Source organism: Puntigrus tetrazona, chromosome 11 (genome assembly GCF_018831695.1).
Source record: "Puntigrus tetrazona isolate hp1 chromosome 11, ASM1883169v1, whole genome shotgun sequence".
NCBI lineage: Eukaryota > Metazoa > Chordata > Actinopteri > Cypriniformes > Cyprinidae > Puntigrus > Puntigrus tetrazona.
In genome coordinates this window covers 7925178-7932029 of record NC_056709.1, presented here as the reverse complement: position 1 = coordinate 7932029, position 6852 = coordinate 7925178, and positions in this window count along the sequence as shown.

The following is a 6852-nucleotide window of genomic DNA, read 5'->3' as shown; positions in this document are numbered from 1 at the left end:
TATTTCATATTTGATCCATTATAAATGTTTCTTTCCATTTCTAGGAAATATTTACATTTGCAGACATGTAGACACCCCCCACTGATTTTACTGAAAAACAACATAATTTACAAGTAAATGAACATTTTGAAATAGGCTAGAAAAGAAATCTAAATACCACCATAGATTCAAAGAAATTATAAATCCATTAACATTCATTTAAGCATTTTCAAAACAGAAAATCATGTTTTTATTATCTTGTGTTTTTGTGTTACAATTTATTAGTTAGCTGTTACCTAATCAAAATAACTCAACAATAGTTTGATTGGGATTAATTAGAATGTGTAATAAAAAAAAAACATCATTTTTGAAAATTTATAAAAGTGGAGCTAGAACTATCTCTCTCTCTTATATGGTTTTATTTACAGTAAATATTATAAATTTATGTATGTCTATGTATGTCTTTTATATATATATATATATATATATATATATATATATATATATATATATGTGTGTGTGTGTGTGTGTGTGTGTGTGTGTGTGTGTGTGTGTGTGTGTTTTATATGGTGAAAAGATGAGCAATAACTGAAATCCTTGTGGGGACATTTTTTGGTCCTCATTTGGAAACAAGCTTATAAATCAGAATTGCATTTTTTTTTTTTTTTTTTTAATTCTACAAATGCTGACAATTTTCGCAAAGGGGTAGGTTTAGATAGATGCACAGATAGAATATACAGTATATATAGTATTTCTTCAGTATACAAACACCGTTATGCCTATAGAATGTCCCCATAAAACATGGAACCCCAACTGTGTGTTTGTCTGTGATGCAGAAAGATGCAGAAACCATAAAACTGACTTGAGAAAAAAGAACAATAAAAAAATTCTAATTTGATCTTATAAGAACCATTATAAGAATTAAAAAACCCTGCAAGGCCTGCATAAACAAAACGAAATTAAAAACGTTTGTTTTTTTTTCTTTCCAGTGCATGCAGTATAAGCCTTAGCACTGAGAAGTCACAAGGCATGGCTTTACTCTGAGAGCTATAGGGATGATGGGAAGCTGCTCTCAGCCGGCCGACCGGGACACCACAGCGCGCTTACACCCCAAGGCATCAACACGATCCACAAACTGACCCCTAACAAGATCCCCTGGCGCCCGGTGCTCAGCGGTGCTTCTCAGGAGACTTCAGGTTCCAACAACAAAAAAAAAAAGAATTTTGTTTGCCTACAAGAATGTCTAAGAATAAGAGGGCTGAGAACGTTTATCGTAAACTCCAAAGTAGCTCATTCTGAAAACGTGAACTTGTAAAGCTTCTAGCCTTAAGCGGGATCTTAAAAAAATCTGATTTACAAGAAATCAAAACTGAGTGTTTTTGAATTGGATGTTATTGCCTCCCCTTCAAAAATGAATGTGTTTACTGCCCTGTGCTATTTATGCAGGCCTGTTGTGACCTTATGGACCTGTATTTTGAAGCGTGTATTTGTTTTTAACACACTTTCAAAGGACCGCTACGCGCTTGTAGATAACTGTTTTATTTGTCTCGTCGCACGGCATTATCTGACCCGCGATATGGTTTATTACAGGCGGTTGTGGAACGTGAATGACGAGTTCTCTATACTACTACGGAATGCAAATGAGATGATGTCAATATTTGTTTAACAGGAATCGTGCCATTTGATCACAGAGAGCACTAGATGACAGCAACACGTGCCATTCTCGTGAGAGGCAACTTAGCCACGCAGATAAACAAGCGAAATTTATCAGCGGCACCGGGCGGGGGTCCGGAGTTAAGTTCAGTCACATGAAGTTCAGTAAGTCCACATCAGCTGATAGAAGGTGAGAGTTTCTTGAACTGCTCCAAAGGAATGCAATGCAAAGGTCACTGGCGAATTTCGACGAGAGCCGTCTAGATGAAGAAGAGCGAGCGGGGAAACTCAGAAGTTAAACATCGCTGTCCATGCGTTCCCAGGAAAAGAGAATATAAAGGAATAGAACAGAATCGTAATTGTACGCCCGGGGCCGGCGGGAATTATTGTGCTGTACGGTGGAGCAGTGAAAAAGAGAGTATAATTATACCTGTAATTACAGATTATAATTATGCAGTGACCAGAAATGGTGCATAATACACAATTTCAAAACAGCAAAACAAATACGCGCTGATTAAAATGTGAATTGGTTGATCTGCGTATATGGAACCAACAGAAATATTTAAATTAAGTTGTATTTCACATACACCACTGTTCAAAAGTCATTCTTACCAATGCTTTGTTTGATCAGACTCTTCAGTAAAACCATATTGTGAAATACATGTGCTATATTCAGAATCAGATTTGTTTTTCTGTCATGAAAAGCTGAATTTAAAGCATCATTACTTCAGTCTTCGGTGTAAAGGCGCGATCCTTAAGAAATCATTTTAATATGCTGATTCGATGCTTAAGACACATTTACGATATTATCGTTGCTATATGTATTTTCGCTTAATACTCAATTTTCGTCTAGACGGTTCAACTTTCTAAATATTTTCACTCAAAAGAACAGCTTCATCAGTGTCACCTTTGACTATTTCATTTATGTTTGCTAAATCAAAGCATTGATTTATTAAAAAAAAGAAAAGATCTTACTGATTTGCTCGGTATAAATGATTTTATTCCACACATGGACCGGTGAGCTACAGACCTTTGTTGTTTATTTCTCAGTTTACGGCATATAAACTGTTTCCGTGTTTTATGTCCATTTGGCAGAAATATGCTCTTATTTGGCACAAAAACCAGACTTTTGCAAATCAAACCGAAATATTTTCAGAACACCACGTTTAGATGCGCAATATTTTTATCACACCATATCTTGTTGTTTTCACACCCTCACACAAAGCAGATGGTTATATTTGGGATTAAACTATTTTTAGTTTGAGACTGAGGTAACAGAAGCTGTAACTTTACTGTCGCGATGCTTGGTTTGAGAGAAGAGCGGCCCGCTCTAGTCGAGCGATAACCCTATGCGTCTAAATCTGAAACCCTGCAAAGTGTCGAAGTGCATTCAGTCCTTGCTGAGATGAGCCGACAAAACAAATCCATCCATAGCAACAGCATCGTGACAACCACTCTCTCCTGGCAATTCTCCGGATATCTCTGCCAGATCGGTCCGCTGTGCTTGGCTTTTTTTTTTCTTCCTCTTAGGAATGTTCACTTAGATTTGGACAGTTTGTTACTAAAGTGTATAGTTGTGCACCCGCCTAGTGTTAAAGCAGATAAACTGTGTAACTTGTCTCTTAAGCAAACAGTGGAACCCAAAAAATTTACCCTCCATTTACTTCTCTGTGTCAGCTACAAAAGAAGATCATTCTCAACAATGATGGTAACCAAACAGTTGATGGTAGCTATTGATTTCATTTTTTTTTTCATATAATAGAAATGAATGGCCTGTTGTTCTACAACAAGAAAGACACTTGTGTGTGTGCATATATACAAGAAATATACAATGTAAAGGTATAGTTCACCTCAAAATTCAAAATGAGCATATATATATATATATATATATATATATATATATATATATATATATATATATATATATATATATACTATATACTATATAATAGAAATACGTAATTGGAAACAAAACTACAAAAAAGTGAACCTTGCATGCACCGTAGAGATGAAAAAAGTTTGACAAATGTGTAAATACTATGATTACCTAACAGGTTTCTCTGATTTCGAACAGGGTGAACACAGCTCACATCTGACATGACATTTGGCACAAGGTCCAATGCCACAAATTGCATAACTGCACACATTTCAATTGCATAGAAAGTAAGAATTGATTTTACAGATTGCATCTGTTTATTCTGGGCTTAAGTTCACCAGTTTATGTTCAAATGAGAGACAGAAAATTTACAGTGTCATTTAAAATTCTAAACATTTACAACAACAAACCTCATATATTGACCATTAGTATTTTATTTTGCTGCTGAGATGCTATTAACGATTTTTTTAGAAAGTTTTATTTTTATATTTTCTTTTTAGTTTTTGAATTTTTTTAAATTTAGTTTTAAATGTCTGTAGAGTTTAAATGCTGTTGTAAATGTCTATATAGTTATAAAATTGTAATTTCATTTCAGATATTTTAGTATATCATATTAATTTAAATGAAAACAAGCTTTGCTACTAACAAATAAAGTAATGTATACGTAAATTATACATATATAATTAGTATATATACATATATACTGTATATATATATAAATATAATATAATTATATATATATATATATATATATATATATATATATATATATATATATATATATATATATATATATATATTAGTTTGTTTAAAGGAAATAATACATTTTTTGTTAATTATAATAACCTAGAATAAAAAAGCATAGCACCTAGAGTATTTAATGATTTTTGGTGCATTATATTTGCTTACTTCAGCTCTGTATGAGTTGGTCATCATTCTGAATAAATACTAGCCTCTGACGTATGATAAGCACCCGCTGGCCTTCCTGACATGCCCTCCTTTCAGCTTTAGTGACATGAGTTACTGGAAACATGAACAGTTTGCTTTGCTTACCTGACAACAAAACTGCCCATATTTCTCTATCCATTATCTGATCGTGGAGAACTCTGTGTCTTACTAAAGGTGTGTAGAAATGTACCTGTTGACCTTGTTTACCTTGAAAGGCTGCATGAAAAATAACTTTTAATGTTTGGAATGGTCACAATGAGAGGGCTAGAATACTGACCTGAAGTTAAACTCTCTTTTAACCGCAATTAAAAAATAAGGTGTTTAAAATTTATTTTTTTGGTTGTAATTTTTAGAACCTCATCAGTTTCGACTCTAATTGCTGAATTAACATGTTCTTTTCCCTGTTGACTAAAGCGTCAGGTTTAATTTTAAATTTACGCAATTTGAGCACATACGTGGTCACCTTGCAGTCATCAGGTTCAGTGTAAGAACAATGTCAGTGTGAATAAAACCTTTGGTCATTACCCAGTCAGCAAAGAACATGCAAGGATCTACCTCAGTGTGTAGGCTGAGCAAATATAAATGACCTTAAATACGGTACAAACTGACATATTACACTAGGTTAATGATGTGACATCACACCTATTTCGGTGCTAAATATTATAAAATATTTTAAATTGTTATGTCAAATGATTAATTGTGATTAATCGTTTCCAAAATAAAGGTTTTGTTTACATATATATATATATATATATATATATATATATATATATATATATATATATATATATATATATATATATATATATATACACACACATATATATATGTGTGTGTGTGTGTGTGTACTTTGTATATTCATTATGTATATACAATAAATACATATATATTAAAAATATGTATATATATACAGGCATGTGTGTGTATTTGTATATACATAATAAATATATTATGTACACATAAAACTGCAATTAATCATTTGACAGTATTAACTATTTATAGAATTAATACATATGATTAAATAATAAAAAAGCAAAGTATGTATATATATATATATATATATATATATATATATATATATATATATATATATATATATATATATATATATATATATTGGTGAGTAAGTAACTACTTTAATTACAAAATAAAAAATTACAAAAAGTAGCTGTGCTTTAAATAAAATGATTACACGGTTACTCGCTGAAATGCTGGATTCTGATTGGTCAGTCGTGACATTTCAAGGTACATTCTCCAAGGTACAGACTCATTCTAGTATATAAAATTGGTTCTGTACGCTAGAAACAGATTTTTTTTATTGGAAGCTTTGCATTTGCTTAGCTAATGAAATATTAAAATCTAATAAAATATTAAACCTCAATTCAATTAAGTGTACAATTTCTTAATTCTATCATCTTTATATCGTGGACTCGCTCTCTCGTTTTATACAAACACAGCTGCTGACATTTCCTCTTGCACACGAAGTGTAATGGATGTAAGATTACATTATAAGACAACTAACAAACTAGTACTAGTACTTCATTATTTATGTGGTGAAAAGTTGTGCATTAAAAGTGGTATGCCTGCACCGTGCGCCTTAAACGTCCATCTAGTTTCAAGCTGCAAATGTTTTCCTACTTTATCATCTGCCAGACTTAAATGGCAAGTCCACCGCTTTATAAAAGCAAAAGTAATAGCACGGCTCTCCTCGATTTGAAGCATCTTATTTCATGAGGTGCTGGATGAGCTGTACGCCCAAGTTTAATGCAAACTTCAAATGCGTGACCCTAAATTTAGCAAGCACCTCTAAAGATGATACTAGATTCCATTTTCTGAGACAAACTCTCATATCTGTCCAGATTGAAAGATTATCCCGGGCGGTTAAGGCTCACAAATTTATCCCTACATCATGATTATGACGAACACCTTCTTGGTAGATAAAGACGTTTGCTTTATTTTTCTTCCAGCTACTCTTTCCACCCCCAAACTGAGCGAGAGTTACATATCTGATTCAAGCTCGCAAATCCCATTATGTGACGTTACTCAGCTTCAGCGTGTAGCAGCATGCCTTCTATTTGTTTCAATATGAGGAATGAAAATTGCGTTATATCACGCCGCTCGATTTGTTATTAAATATAACAGAATATTATTTCAAACCCTGCTTGTTGCAATCATGTTCTCCGAAATAGTAGAAAATCGTATAATTTGTTCCCCATTCTGAGTCAGAAGCGAGCCGGTTTAGCACAGAGCGTAAGCATTTTCCACTTTAGACAGACTTTGCTAAATTTTACCCCGTTGCTCTTGCACCTAAACGTCGTTAGAGCTCTGCTTTAACGCATTCAGAGGTGTGCCGCACATAGCTTAACGCAACTAATGTGGAAAATTCTCCACTGAGG